Below are 17578 nucleotides of genomic sequence, written 5' to 3'. Positions count from 1 at the left end.
CGCCTAACGTCGGCGAAGTTAGTGATGCCGTGCAAATTGACGATATCGTAGATGAACATCAGTCAGACAATGATATCGAATATGAAGAAATCGCAGAACTTCCTTCGAAGAAACATAAAAGCTTAAAAGAGTTTGGTGTTCCAAAGTGGTGTTAGGTGTGTATGTTTTTGTTTCATCAGCATTACATAGCATATCTGATCATTTATAAATATTTTATTTGCTTTTTGACGATCAAGTGCTTGAAATGTTGCTGCACCAAAACCAACTTTTATGCATTACACATTGTTTCTTATATTTTAGTGAATATCATAAAATTCCAGAATAGAAAAGATATCGGTCTAAGGCTTTTCCGTGGCATAGAGCTGAATTGATAAAAATGTTTCATTTGGCTGCCAATACTAAATTCGATTTAGAGAACAAATTTGCTAAAATACAGCCACTTGTTGATATGTGCAATCAACGTTCCATGCAGTTTGGCGTATTTGCATACAACTTATCAATCATGAAGAAATGATTTCTTACTTAACTGCATCAAATTTTAATTACATTAAAAATAATGTCCATTGATTCGTAAAAGTACAAGGCGGGCCTCGACGATGCGTTGTATGCCATACTCAAACGCCATTTAAATGAAGCAAATGTAAAATACGTCTGCAACAGAATTGTTTTGCATCATATTTAAAACATATCACTTAATAAAACTATATATTTTTCTTAAAATTATATTAAAATTGTTAATAAGAAACATATCGACAAATTAAAAATATCATTTGTTAATAATTTTGAATTAGATTTAATTGAATTTTAAAAATAAACCAATCTTTTACTTATTTGAACGAATATTTTTATTTTTACAAAAAATCACTATGCGTATTGGCCCATTGATAAGTAAACTTACCATCTCATATCTCAGGAACGGCTGGTTCCATTTTGATGAAATTTGAAATTTATCTTAATGTGTGCAAAAAACGACAATGTTTAATTTTTCATCAAAATTGATCCACGGCATCTGGTACCGGGTCGTAATGGGTTAAAAATCCACAAGCAAAATAAAGCGGGTATTTCCTTTATATGAGCATGGCGCTTCTTTGTACCATAACATACACACGTAGTTTGTCTACGTGTGTATGAAGACTTCGTCATTGTTTTAGGTCATATTTTTTATTCGTATAGATAATATAAATGTTTTATTTAATTTTTTTTAACTTTCCATTTCTGCAAGTTGTCTGAATTTGTTAAAAAGTTGCTACCAAACTTTGAGGATCAGAAGGTATCGGGATTTCAGACGTATATAGCAAGTTGAGTAGTGGACCTATTGCACTACTTTGGTGCATACTAGTCTTCATTTCTTTAGGTTTGGAGATTGAGTGTTTATACTTCACATAAAACTATTTATTTTGTAGATAGCTCTCTGACATGAGGTAAAAGTTTGTTGGAAGTAGCTGGAATAATTTGGTTAGTAGACCCCCATGCTAAACGCTACCGTAGGTCTTTGCAACGTCTAGATATACCACTTAGGAACATTGTTTTGGGTCAATATTGCTTGTAATTCTATCTACGCCTCTGTAAACTTGTTGTATGAATAGTCGATTATTTTTTTTTTAGAAAGTCGAATTGATGACCAGGAATAAGTTTTTCTTTGTGAATAATCGGTTCTAGTCTTGATAACAGTATTTTTTCAAACAATTTTGACATAACTGGTAATAAGATATTTGGTCTGTTATGTTTTTATTTCGTTTGGGTATAGATATTACATTTGATACTTTTCATACTTTTGGAAAATACTTAAGGTGAAGAGCGCAACTAAACACGTTTCTCAAGTATACAAGTGCTTGTTGAAGCAGCTGAGTCAAAGTCTGGTCAGCCAAATTTCAATAAATTTAAAAATAAATTTTTGTGTTTGTCCTTTATTTCTTTCTTTGTTATTCGAAAACCCTTCTAAAAATTTGCAATTTGTTAAAAATACTTTTAGCGTCAATATAATACACAGTTCGGTTGAATATTTTGAAAAAATGTGAAAATGTGATTTCTGAATATTCAATTAGTTTTGTCGGATCACCTTAGCAATTTCCTATTGAAGACATGCGGCAAAATGTCACTTCTAAACAAATGCCTTTAAGATTTAATACGCAAAATGGCACAGCGAATAGTTTGCTACCTCTTTTCATATTACAGATTTCTTGGGATGTTGGATTTTACTTTAATGTAAAATGTAATATTTTAATTATTTCATGTTCATATTTTAGACTAATCTTTTGTTTATTGTCATTGTGACAATATGAAAAAAGCAATAATAATACAACTAAAAAATTTTTTGCTATAAACTATTGTTACTGAAGATTTGTAGATTTACCCACAAACCAGGTGTTTGACTGAAAATCAGTATTTATTGTGAAACTACTGAAGGATTTTCGTTTTTTGTTTGTCCGAAATCTATAGAAACGTATAGATTAAATTCTTCACTGACTCTGGAGAATGCAAAATATAACTGTGCATGAGATAAATATTAATTTTTCAAGTTAAAGCTTCACACTTGTAGGTTGTACTTACTAGTGCTGTTCGTATTCGAATTTACGAAGAATTCGAAGTTTTCGAATTGGAAAAAACTTCGAAGTTTTTGTGAATTTTTGTTCTCGAAGTCTTCGAAGTTTAAGTGTAGTGAAAACTTCAGTCTGTTTATTTCATTAATACAAATATTTTTGAATTTCCACTCAACCAACGTTCACAAAAACATTTAAATAAAAATTGTACTTGTAAAAAAATTTATTTACTATATATTATTATATCAATGATCATCAAACTGTAGTTATAAAAAAATATTGCATCAATAATTGTGAAAGTTTTATACGAAGATATTCACTTACAAGTGAAAATGGCCTAAATGGCTATATACCGTAATGCAGAAGACATTAAAATAAAATATCAATCTACAAACAAATTTTTAAGAAAATCAAATTTAAATAACATATCCCGAACAATCAACAAGACATAATTCCAAACGAAACTAACATGATCATGAAACAGGTATCAAACAATATGCTTTCGGGTGTTCCAAACAAAGAACCATCTAAATCAGCAAACATCAAATTTTTAGAAGAACAAATCCAACAACTTCAACTGCAGCTACAACAATTGCACAAGAGATCAACTCAAACCATACCCAACAATAACCACCTCTGGTGACAAGGTATTGAGCCAGATCTCAACATAGGGGAAAGTCAATCAGTTTTAGAGGAAAAAAGAAGTAGAAATTCATCTGATATATTCTTTATAATATCTACTTCACAGGAAAATTAACGTTGAGCAGCCGCAGTACAATTCCTAAATTGTGACGAGTATGGTCACACTAAGACCTATTGCAAACTCAATAGTATATGTGTACTTGTTCAGAATTACATTTTACGGAAAGTTGTGCAAAAAGCAAACAAGATGCAGAAGCCAAGTTTTGTTTGAACTACAAAGGAAATCACACAGCTAACTATCGCGACTGTCCTGTCTTTCTTGCCGTAGAGCAAAGAATGGTTGTAGCCAAATAAAAGCAAAATCATATCCTTTATATAAATCTCTCACTTGAGCAATTCCCTAACTTAAACAATAATAACTAACTATATTCCCTGAGGGAATTTCTAGATCAGAGAAACAAAAACAATGACATACAATCAGATCCAATGCAGCCTGTGTTTTCTTCTTTTAAACAAGCGATGGATAAATTTATGGAAATGTATGCAAAGCATGGTGCAGTGTATGATGCAAAGTATGGTCCAGAATCAAGCGCATATTTCAAGACTGCTGCGAGCAGACAGAACGCATTTAAAATCCGCCATTGGAATGCTAACGGCTTAAGCTAGAATATTCTAAAAGTCAGTTGTCACTTAGCTTTAAACAATATCGATGTTATGTTTAATAGACACACTTAACGCGTAAAAACCGCACCCGTATACAAGGTTATTCTTTTTATGACACAAAACATCCCGATGGTAAGGCTTACGGTGGTACTAGTAATTTTTATCAGAAGTACAATGCGACATTATGAACTAAAGCAACTTTCTGAAAAACATATTCAAGCCACTGCAATCTGCAAAATACTTTGATTCCTTATGACCGAAATTCTTAGCAGCTGGAGATTTTAATGCGAAGCACACTTTCTGGGAATCCAGATTAATATCGCCATGAGGAAGACAACTCCATGCAGCTCTAAATAAGGGACTAAAAGTGATATCATCTGGAAATCCCACTTACTGGCAGACCGATACCAGTAAAACTCTTGATATGATCCATTTTGGTGTCATCAAGGGTTTAAATAAGGAATATATCTTTACTGATCCATCGTATGGTTTTAGAACATTATCCGGGGATTTTAACACTGACAAATATTTTCGGAGGTGAAATCTGTCAATTTTATAATATTAAAAGATTTACAAATTTTAAAGGACGGAAATTTTGTGCAAATTTTCAACTTAAATACCATCACTTATTGACGAATTACCTGAAAGAAATGAATTACATTAAAATTTACATCGAAATAGATATAAATACTTTACATGGAATCTTCCCCCGGCGCTCTTCTAAAGCATATTTTAATATTTCGATTTTCCTATAAATATGATTAAAATTATTGAATACAATTATCATTTAGTAAAATTGAAAACAAAAAAATAAATACCTTAGCACTACCACTTCACGCGTATCACTTGGAATTACTTAAACAAAAAGTAAATTTCGTTTATTTAAATAATTTTATTGAATTGTTATTAAAACTTTAATTCCTTCAACAAATTTTATATATCTAAATAAACTTGTAAAATTAAAAAAAACGCGCACATGTAAAAATGTGAATGTAAACAAACATTTATAAACGTCAAGAGAATTCGCCGCAAAGAGATCACAAAATTTGCGAAGCACACAACTTGAACAACTGTACGAAAGCAAGAAACGTAACAAACGGAATAGCAAACAAAACATCACCGAACATCAAGAAAACGTTTGTATGTGCGCTACGCAAAATGCTCGTCTGATCACTATAAAAGACGGCGCATTCTTGTAGGAAACCAGTGGGTCTTGTGTGATCACTCGGTGGCATTGTATATAAAACATAAAATAGTAATATTAATTATTATCTTAATTATAACAAAATATATATAAATAATTTTTTTACTAGCGTAACGGCACTTGGACACTATAATATATATATTCAATAAACAAAATATATATTTATATAAAAAATATATATATCTATCTATCTATCTATCTATATATATATAAAATCGTTTGTTCGTCTGTTTGTTACTCAATAACTTTTTAATGACTGAACTCATCTCCTTGATACTTTCAGATCATATTTATATAGTTTTTAGGCGTAACATAAACTATTAAAACATTCGATATTAGATATAATTTTAACTTAAATAATAAATTTAATAATTTCTGTTTCAAACTGTGCGACAGTTTGAATGATACTGATTTCTAGTTTGTTTATTTTTGTGTATTTTTGGGTATATTGTTCGAACTTTTACGAAGTAGCAGAAATGACAGATATAATAGATATTCTATATGTTAATTGAAATAAATTGAAAATTGGTCAAATTATTATTTTTTAATAAATACATTTATGTTAATAATGTTAACCTTAAACGAAATTATTGTTTTCATTATGTATTTGAAAGAAATAGTAATTTCATATGATATTTAATTTCACAAATTTTTTATTATATATTTATGTGAATAAGTTGTAATTTAACGTCAAATTTTCCAGACGAAAGTGACTTTTATAGTTTTAATAGAAACTTGTTATATTTACATAAAGAGGTTTTCGAACAGAAGTGAAACAACAACAAAAATTTATTTTTTTTAAATTATTTTAATTAATTGAATTTTTGGCTGACCATACAGCTGTTTCGAGTATTGCCAAATACCCTTCATCAGTGGTCTTGGAAATAATTCTTATATTTAATTATTCGTAAATAATTATTTTTGAGACTGCAAGTACCAGGAATCGAACTCGGGTCTTTCCAAATATGAAGCTCAGAATCAGCGCACCTTAACCAACTGATCCAAAGCCGTACTTGACTTTTTATGTTCGCATATTTTTGCTGGAGTTTTGTTACTTCTTGCTATGAAAGTTTTTATTAACAATTTTACTTGCTGTATTTATATATTAGAACGAAATCATAAACCAGCTGTAGAATAATTGAATTAATTAATTAATTATATTTTTTTTATTTTTAATTGTTAAATTTCAAAACTATTCTATTCGTAGAGGCATTATTTATTGCATGATTTGTTCTTTCTTATGTATAGAACCTAATCTAGGAACGTAATGCTGAGAAAGTCATGCTAATGTTACTCCACTAGTCGCACGGGCGAGAACCAATATTTATTGGCGAGAACCACGTTAAATTGACGTTAAATTACAACTTATTCACAAAAATATGGTTCTCGCCAATAAATATTGGTTCTCGCCCGTGCGACTAGTGGAGTAACATTAGCATGACTTTCTCAGCATTACGTTCCTAGATTAGGTTCTATACATAAGAAAGAACAAATCATGCAACAAATAATGCCTCTACGAATAGAATAGTTTTGAAATTTAACAATTAAAAATAAAAAAAATATAATTAATTAATTAATTCAATTATTCTACAGCTGGTTTATGATTTCGTTCTAATATATAAATACAGCAAGTAAAATTGTTAATAAAAACTTTCATAGAAAGTAACAAAACTCCAGCAAAAATATGCGAACAAAAAAGTCAAGTACGGCTTTGGATCAGTTGGTTAAGGTGCGCTGATTCTGAGCTTCACATTTGGCAGGACCCGAGTTCGATTCCTGGTACTTGCAGTCTCAAAAATAATTATTTACGAATAATTAAATACAAGAATTATTTCCAAGACCACTGATGAAGGGTATTTGGCAATACTCGAAACAGCTGTATGGTCAGCCAAAAATTCAATTAATTAAAACAATTTATAAAAAAAATAAATTTTTGTTGTTGTTTCACTTCTGTTCGAAAACCTCTTTATTATATATTTATTTAAAATGAAGCAATTATTTATTGCATTTCTGCAATTTAAAAAAAACATTCAAATATGGCTAAAGTACTTCAAAAACGTCACATCATTGTTTGGGATGAATGCACAATGTCATATAAATATTCATTGGAAGCATTAAATCGAACACTTAAAGATTTAAATGCCTCCGATAGACTTTTTAGAGGGGCTTTAATTTTATTGGCAGGTGATTTTAGACAAACATTGCCAGTTATTCCACGTTCAACCTATGCTGATAAAATCAATGTTTGCCTAAAATCATATTTTTTGTGGCGAAGTGTCCATATACTTTATTAAATTAAAAAAAATTTTTTTTAAATTATTAATTCGAAAGAGGAATTAATAAAAAGCGTATTTCCTAATATGTATCAAAATGATCAGAATCATCAATGGCTTCAAAGTAGAGCGATTCTGGCTGCCAAGAACTTAAATGGCGATGAAATCAATTTCAAAACTCAAGCTATACTGCCTGGTAATTTAATTTCGTTTAAGTCCATCGACAAAGTGGTAGATGAAAACGAGATTGTGAATTATCCCACTGAGTTCTTAAATTCGATTGATTTGCCAGGACTACCACCATACAAATTACTACCACCTCACAATTTACTTTTAAAAATTGGTTCACCAATCATTTTGATACGCAATCTAAACCCACTAAAATTATGTAATGGAACAAGATAAGTTATAAAAAGAATTATGATGAACTTAATTGAATCAATAATATTAAATGGAAAATTCAGAGAGATAATATATTGCTTCCACGCATACCAATTATACCAACCGATGTTCCAATTCAATTCAAACGATTGCAATTTCCAATTCGTTTAGCATTTGCGATGACAATTAATAAATCTCAAGGTCAAACACTAAAAGTAAGTAGACTGAATTTTGAAAATCCATGTTTTTCGCATGGGCAACTATATGTTGCATGTTACCGTGTTGAAGAACCTTCTGATCTATATGTATACACTTAAAATGGCCTAACAAAAAATATTGCTCATGATTTAGCTTTAAGGTAACATTATAGTAGCCCATAATGAAACTGTTAATATAATATTAAAAAATCCTTTTCATTTGAAATATAAATGTAACATAAGTAATGCATGTGGGCTTTTTGCAGTTTCAAAAAAAAATTCAAAATAATTTTTGCATTAAAATGCTAAAAGTTAAGTTGACATATACTGACACTACTAACATTGCTCAGGTTTTATCCTTAAAATTTTGCGGTTTAATTCTAGACACGGATTGCTTTTTACACGGTTAAACCCGATAATCTCTTTATCTACACAGATATTGCAATAACAACAAATATTACAACTCTGCTGAGGAAGGAAAATTAATTGCAAGGAGAGACAACGTTCGCCGGGTCAGCTAGTATATACACATAACCCAATTTTACCCAAACAAGTACTCATTGAGCAAGTTAATCACCGTAATCATACAGAGGTCCAAACTACTAACCCAGATTGGAAATAACCGTGAACTGCAAAGGAACCACCTCCAGTGACAGCGTGTCACCAGGACATAATCTCGAGTTTATATCTAATTACGTTTAATTAATTTCTTTAGTTTTCAAAATACCATATCTCAAGTTTAGATCTAATTATGTTTAACTTATTTCTTTTGTTTAAATATTATTTAAATGAAATAATAATACATTAAATAAATCTTTCTTTTCATGTCTAATCAATTCTACTTCTAAATAAGGAAGCATTTTTTTTATTTAACAATATATCTTTATTGAATCGCTTTAAATTAAAGCCTAACAATAAGTTCTAAATCTTAACGACTAATAACATCACATTACAAATTAATTTATATAAGCATACTATAATGAAATATATAATGATTTAAGTAGCCAATATTTAGCCAATGCTTATTTATCAGATATCACGGCGTACAAGTTGAATTAATCGGGATGATTTTTAGGAAAGCAAGATGATGGGTCTATCACTCCGTTTTAGTTTCGAAAAACTTATCATATTATCAAGAGGTCTAGTCAAAGGATTCGTATGGTTTTCAAGATTTGAAATATGTTTCTGCCTTATTCCTTCGAACTTGACTTTAACCATTGGAACTCCCAAATCGAAATGTATATTTTCATTTTTGATATACCAGTCTAATTTCTGCACCAGTTATCATTCTTAGCATCTTTGCTTCAGCCCTATGCAGGATTTCTATGTTTGACTAACAGGCATTGCCATATAGCTGTAAGCCATACATCCAGATTGTACTTGGTTGTATAACAAGACTTTGTACTTTAAAAATAAGGAAGAGTGATACTCAATTAGCCAGCAAAGGCTTATACTCTTGAGCTTTATTTGAGTCCTTTTTGTTTCAGTATGCTTTCGCCAAATTAAACGTTTGTCAAAGTGAATACCAAGGTATGTCACTGTCGTCACAAAATAGCTGTATCATCTGCAAATATTAATGTTACTAAATTGGTATTTGTGGGTATATCTGAAGTAAAGATGAGATACTAGAATGGACCAAGAACGCTGCCTTGTGGAACACCTGCATTTATTGGAAAGTCTTTAGTTGTGTGCGAGTAGTACTTCACATGTAAAGATCTGTCTATCAAGTATTATTGAAGTACTGCGTGTGAGTTTTTCATATTTTATTCAACACTTGTGTAACATCTTAAAAAACACCAGCGCTTCTTATTGCGTTACTTATTTTGTTAACTTGTTCGATAGAACCATGCTTTTGACGAAATCCAAATTGATAGCTTGGGAGCAGATCTCGTTCTTGGAGAAAAGGCATAAGTTTTGCTAGGAACACTTTCTCAAACAATTTTGACAGGCAAGGCAGCAAGCTTATAGGTCTATATGTTGCGGCTAGTGTTGTATCCTTTCCAGGCTTTTGAATCATTATTATAATAGTTTTTTCCATTTTTATTATGGCGTTAAAAAGTCTTTATAATGAATGAAATTGCTAAGAGTGGCAGCTTTTTTAACATAATTGGAGTTAAAGAATCGTCTCCAGGCGCTTTTTTGCAGACAAGTTTTTCTTTGATGGTGACCTAAATATCGCTTACGGAGATTTATGGCGTTAAAAATCTTTATAAAGAATGAAATTGCTAAGAGTGGCAGCTTTTTTAACATAATTGGAGTTAAAGAATCGTGTCCAGACGCTTTTTGCAGACAAGTTTTTCTTTGATGGTGACCTCAATATCGCTTGCGGAGATTTATAAGTTGATATCATTGTTGACATGTTGAGCTGGTTAATCCAAATTATTAAAGGGATTTCGTTCGAGAATTTGGTCCAGATGAATAGCAAATATATTAACGGAAGTACTGCTTTAACTGGTGTTTTTATAGCTTGATTAGCCTTCCAGTGCGATCCTTTGTTAGACGTGTTTAGGGACAACATTTTAATATATTCGTATTGCTTGTTATCTTTATGTCTTACTAGAGCGCTCTTTAGTCGATTTACTGCCTCTTTTAATAATTTAGATTTGGCTGATGGGGATCTATAAACTTTGTTGTCCAGCATAAAGGAGTTATTTTCTACTACTATTTATGGTAGACAGTAACTACTTTTTTATATTTCTTAATATTACCTTAATGCTTTTTTTATTTTTTTGTTATTGTGTGTATAAAATTTCGTGTTATTCCTTTTAAACAATTTTGCCGTACGTTTTCGATGTGACAGGTTGTATTTTAACATGAATAAAAGAAATTACTATTATTTCTTAATTACTAGTGTAATTTCATAAAGCAAATTTAAAATAGGGTGGACGTTCCCAACCTTATCTGTGAAAATAGGTGGAGATTTGGAACGTTTTTCCTTCTGATGTGATATTTGGGCTTCTTATTTTGTTAATTAAGAGTCCATGAAATCTGTTTGCAATACTAAGCCAAATTTTAGTTGTTGCAGCCTTTTAATGTTTTCAGAACTGATCCTGTGCCTTTTTTAGGTCATTGATCCCGGCTCTATCAGTATTTTTGAGAAAGATAAAAATATTTGAACTGCCGGTTTTGACTTCGTATTTAATTTCTTTATTCATGTTAAAATTTATTTTATTGGTTGATATCGTTCCTTCTCCAAAACTGTGGTTTGTTTCCTTATGTGAAAAAATATTTTTTTATAGTTTCATTATAGAAATCGCTTAAGAATCGGTATTTACAGACTATCCGAATATTTTTTTCTTTCTGTGCTATAAAATCGAAAGGTTTCGCTATTAATGAAGTTGTTTTTTAACTGAAAAACCAAGGACTTCTGGCAGGATCGCCATATTATAATTCTATTATATATACTTATGGCATGTTATATTTAATTACATTATTTACATAATGGTTCACATTTGATTGTGATTGATGTATAGAAATTTTCGTGGGCAATTTTCATTGTCAGGTAAGGTGTGATATTTCTGCACAATAAAGATAGACTAGAAATTTTGTGAACAGTATCAGTTAGCAAGTTAATATTGGAAACGTATAATAACACAAATGTTATTAATAAATATGCACATATCTAAATAAATTCTGTTTAAAGTTGTCTACTTTCAAATTACTAGCAATTAATTCTAGTGTAATTCTTTATTTCCATTTCTTCTCCAATTTAAACAAAGAAAACCATTAAAAAAGTAAACATTTTTCTTTCTTTATGCAGCACAGAATATAATCCTCAAATGCGATGAAAAACAATTTCAGTGTGACAATGGCGATTGTATACCAATACGATTTGTTTGCGATGGTGAAGTTGATTGTGCTGATCATACCGATGAAATGATACCACAATGCAGATTTCCAGGTAAGTAGTTATAAAACGTTTATATTTAAAATAAGAGATATTTCGCATTACAGTGAATTATAATTTACATACCTACAAGTTAAAGTTAATACCTACAAGTCTATAAGTCAAAATTAATTACTTGGAAACTGCTTATCATCACTTAACGTATTTTTAAACAATTTTCTTGGTGGTGTCGAAACATATTTGTTTTATATTTTAATTGCTTTTGCCACATTCATGTCTTTTATTCTACAAATAAGTAGAACTAAAATTAATGTTTTAGCTACCGTCCTATGGTAGATGTACTCATCACAGCATTTAAACATATACAATCAGAACTCTCACCGTAGCACTTCAGGCACTACGTGCACATCCCAACTTGCACATCCCAACTTGCACGTTCCTTAGCGGATAATTGCGATTGCAGCGTGTAATATTACGTTTTTCGGTTTTTTGTGCAAAATCTTTTGTTTGCAACTGTTGTAACATGTATTCAAATAGGAGTTTCGACCGTAGACAGTACGGAAGTAGTGCCAGCATCAGCTGCTGCGGGTACAGTGTGTTACTGACATTTTGTCATAGCCCAACAGGAAATATATGCAGTTTGTGTATTCTGCTTTTTAAAGGCACTGAAATTAAATTTAATACGTAAAATTTTTACGTCACTGAAATTTTGTTTAAAGGAATTAAAGTTGAATTTATGAATCCATACACGAAGGCATAGGCATACCCAGGGCCGAAATTAGGGAGGGTCCTGATATACTGATATTTTTTCTTATACATTCATTTACTGCATTTTCTCTTACAATGAGACTAACAATACGTCTTAAAATCTTATCACTAATTACATAATATAACAAAATTTTATTTTAACTATAAATTGTATAAAATAAAATGAAATAAAATAAAATAAAATAAGTAAATCTTATATCACGAACCTCACTTAGAACAATGGGTTAAATTTCATTGGAGTGAAGAAAACAGTTCAACTTTATCAGATTACTTAAAATCAAGCTGCGGTTTTTACTTCAAGCTATTGAATATTAATTAATGGCTGGACGGTCAGCTCTTTTTTGGCGGCAAGTAGTGGATAGATTTGCGAGATTTCATGCTAAAGGATTAACATGCTCTGTCAGCCTTTTATTGTATTTTTTTCTTATATAGTCAAATTCATCTTTAACTAGGAGAATTTGCATACTTTCATTCGGTGAATACTTTCATTCCTAATATACCATGGGGCACCAGTGATTGTTCTCAGTATTTTTGACTTAGCTCTTTGTATAATTTCAATACTTGAAGTACTAGGATTGCCAAATAGCTGAATACCATAAGTCCATATTGGTTTTATATTGTTGTTATACAAGAGTAATTTATACTCTAGGCATAGGGAATATCTGCTATTAATGAGCCAATGGAACTTAAAGGCTTGGAGCTTTATCTTAATTTTTGGCTTCAATATGTTTTCGCCAAGTTAGTCATTTGTCTAGGTGAATACCTAAGTACGTTATATTATCTGCTTGTGGTATGGGAATGTTATTTAATAAAATTGTTGGAGATGTACTCCGATTTAAGGTGAAAGTGACGTGTCTACATTTTAGTTCATTAATTTTAATTCGCAATTTTGACAACCATTTCTTCACCCGAAATAAGTGAGATTGAAGTTGGTTTGAAGCTAACACAGCGTTTTTGTTTCGGCATAAAATTGTCGTATCATTAGCAAACGTTGTGGTGCCAACTGAACTACTTATTGGGATATCAGATGAGTAAAGTACATAGGGCCACGAACACTTCTTTGTGGAACGCCAGCTTCTCTTGGGAAATTATTAGAATTATATGATTTACATTTCACTTTAAACCTTCTATTATGTAGATACGATTCTAAAACTGAGTGGACATTTGCAGGTAATGAACAGCGTATCTTATATAGGAGCCCATTTTGCCATACTTTATTAAATGCTTGTTTAACATCGAGAAATACCACGGAACAATATTCTCTGAGCTCAAATGCGTGTCTTATTTCATTCGTTATACGATTCACTTGCTCAATAGTTCCTTGTTTTTCCCTAAAACCAAACTGGTGGGACGGTATTAAGTTTTGAACGTCAAGGAACGGTTTTAGCTCTAAAAGCAGTGCTCTTTCAAAGAATTTACAAATAACAGTAAGCTTACGCTTGTCTCCTTATACAGAGGAGGAGGTGTGACCTTTACCTGATTTATGAAGCATAATAATCATGGATGTTTTCCACCCTGTTGGGTAAAAGCCTAAAAGTCTTAAAAGTCTTGTAATAAAATTTATGGTCGTTTTTTATGGTAAATTTTTTTATCATGATGGGTGAGATATTATCATATCCCGGTGCCTTTTTGCTATCCAACTTGTTTGAAATTATTTGAGCAAGATCATTGGCCGTAATATTCATATCAATAGTTGGTGTATGTAGATGCTGAGTGGGAAAGTCCTGTTGCTGGGTTTGGTTCAAACACCTTTTTTAGATAATCAGCAAAAACGTTAGATTTTTCCCAGTTTTCGAGAGAGTTTCTTATTGGAGAATTGGAATTGGGAATTTATACCTTTGCTAGCATTCCACAAGAATAAATGATTTTGGCCATTTGGACATATGTTTTAAATATAATTATATTGCCTGACTTTGGTTTAGAAAATGATTTTTAGACGCCTTTGTATCAAAATACCTGTACCATCATGTGCTTTGCCATCTGGGTGATTGGTGTAACAGAATAAATAAGCAGGAACAGAAAAGAAATTTTTGTTTGTAAGATATGTTTCTGAGCAAAGCATTACATCCACACTGTCTCGGGTCATGAAGTTTGTGAGTTGAAGTTTATGTTGGCTTTGCCTTAAGCATTCCATGTACAAATATATAAAGTACTCATTATTTAGCCAAAAACATTTGCATTAATTGGCTTTGCATTTTAACTATTTCGTTAAGAGTAGTTTGCATGATTGACATAAACTGAGTTTAACTCTGGCTGAGAGTGGAGATCATCATTTCCTAACTATTACTTTGAACTGGAGGGGCTTGTTGCTTGTCAGATTTAACGACATTAGCATATGAAATATCTGGTGTAACAGGCTTAGAAGTTAAAGGTTGAGGTACTTCAACTAATTTGATTGGGTTGCTTCTTGTAGGATTACGCAACGCTTCTTTCTGCAAAGCTAACCTGTGCTTCAGTTCTTTATAAATAGTACAGCCTCTGTAGTTTGCGGTGTGATTTCCACTGCAGTTGCTACATTTTTTGGAGTTGGAATCCTTTAATGCCTTTTTATCGCATTCGGAACTACGGTGAAGCTCGTCACATGCTACGCACATAGTGCAAAGAGTACAATATGACTTAGTATGGCCATACTCTTGACAGTTTGTGCATTGCACTGGACCATTTCTTTTGTGGGGCTCCTCAACGTTAATTCTGTGGTGAAGTAAGTATTACAGGTTGTAGATGGGATGGCTTTCATGTTTTTTGAGCTTAGAAGCTTTCGAGTAAAGTTCAACTTTAAACATGGGTTGTGGAGCGTTATTTGTATTAACTATACAAGGTGAGATGAAAAAACTGCAACAAAGTAAAACGCCATAATTTTTTCATTTTTTTTAAATTTTATTGAATGAAAGCAAAAAATGTCGGAAATAACATCAAAATTGAGAATCGGTTTAGATTTGTTCGAATTGGCCACCTTGGCACGAACTATGGCCTTCAAACGGCCAATGAAACCATCACACGCTGCCCGAAAGTGGCTCTGCGGTATTTTGTCCCATTCTCGGCGAAGCGCTTGCTTGAGATGATCGACACTTTGGTATTTTTTAGTTCCAACCTTGCTTTCCAAAATACCCCAGGCACAATAGTCCAACGGATTGGCATCCGGAGATTTTGGTGGCCATTGTGCGGTGGAAATGAAGCGAGGAACCTCATTTCTTAACCATTCTTGGATGGCGCGTGCTGAGTGCGATGGTGCTGAGTCCTGTTGGAATGTCCAAGGTCTGCGGCCGAAATGTTTGCGTGCCCAGGGCTTCAGAACTCCCTCCAAAATATTTTCGCGATAGATTTGCGCATTTAATTTGACACCACGGTCGATGAATACGAGCGGCGAGCGACCATCGGCTGTTATGGCGGCCCACACCATCACCATGGCCGGCTTTTGAGTTGTGATGGCCAACCGAAGTTGCAAATTTTCAGCTGACCTCTCTGGCAAGTAAACACGATCATTTTGTTTGTTTACAAACTGCTGGATAACGAATGGTTTCTCATCGGAGAAAACCAAATTCGGCAGTTCACCACTTTCGGCCAAGCGAAACAACTCTTTAGCTTTTTCGAGTCTAACTTTTTTTTGCGCATCAGTAAGATCTTGCACTTTTTGGAACTTGAATGGCTTTAGTCCAAGCTCATTTTTCAATATTTGCCGAATGGCATATTGCGATATGTTCAGCTCACGAGCCATTTTTCGTCCACTGCGACGCGGATTTCGTTCAATTCGCTTTTTCACTTTTCGAACCATTTCTGCCGATGTTGCTGTTTTTTTTCGTCCACTTCCTTGACGTCGGGCTACGCTACCAGTATCATGGTAACGAGCGATGGTACGAGACACAAAACATTTATTCACTTCTAAATGCTGGAGGGCTCTAACGATAGCCACTTGTGGTTTTCCAGCCAAATGCAAAGCAATCACACTATCACGCTTGAATTCCATCACAAATAACTTTTTTTTTGAAAAATTCCCACCAAAATGCTTTTGTGCGCTTGTAAACAATATAATGAGCTGTCACTAGAATAAATCTGACAGCTGTGGGACGAGCGGTTTAGAAATGACAGCAGTCTGAAGTTGGTTGCAGTTTTTTCATCTCACCTTGTATTTATAACTGCCTCGCTTAGAGCATTTGTGATTTTAAGGGGTTCTACATTGGACTCATTACCTTTGATAATGACAACAAGTTTTTTGCTACTCTTCAGTTGGTATGTATACTAATTTTTCTTACTGTCGTCAAAATGTTTCGTAATTACCCTGAATTTATTTTCGGTGTCAATTTGTATCTCAGTTTCGTGTATATTGCCCCTGGTTAAAGGAACAATATGAAAAGTATTGCTATCAATCAGAGTTGCTAGGAGTGTGAACTGCATTCACGCAGGCAAATTGGAGGGGGCTTAAACTTTTTGGTAGTAGGCTGATCAGCTTCCTCTATAGATTCTGTTAGTTCAGCAAATCTATTACCAGAACGTACTTTTTTGGGTGCACGGTCTATGTTAGTTTTATTCATTTTGGCGGCTCTTAAGTTGCGTTTTCGGAAACTAAGTTTTCGTTTAATATTACCATAGCGTTCCATGTTGTTTGGATTTTAATTTTATGTTTTGGACTAGCTTTTATCAATTTGTGTAGTTTTCTTATATATTGTTAAAAATAAATAAATAAATAAATAAATAAATAAATAAATAAATAAATAAATAAATAAATAAATAAATAAATAAATAAATAAGACAAATAATATAAATAAATAAATAAAAAAATAGATAAGTTAAATAAATAAACAAATAAAACAAATAAATAAATAAAACAAATAAATAAAATAAAAAAATAAAATAAATAAATTAAATAAATGAATAAGATAAATAATATAAATAAATAAATAAATAAAAAAATAAAATAAATAAATAAAACAAATAAATAAATAAAACAAATAAATAAACACAACAAATAAATAAATAAGACAAATAATTAAATACATAACAAAAATAACTAAATAAAACAAATAAATAAAATAAAAAATAAAATAAATAAAATTAATATAATAAAT

Source organism: Teleopsis dalmanni, chromosome 2 (assembly GCF_002237135.1).
Source record: "Teleopsis dalmanni isolate 2A chromosome 2, ASM223713v2, whole genome shotgun sequence".
Taxonomy (NCBI): domain Eukaryota; kingdom Metazoa; phylum Arthropoda; class Insecta; order Diptera; family Diopsidae; genus Teleopsis; species Teleopsis dalmanni.
The sequence above is the reverse complement of the archived record's forward strand: the minus strand, read 5'-3'. Positions refer to the sequence as shown.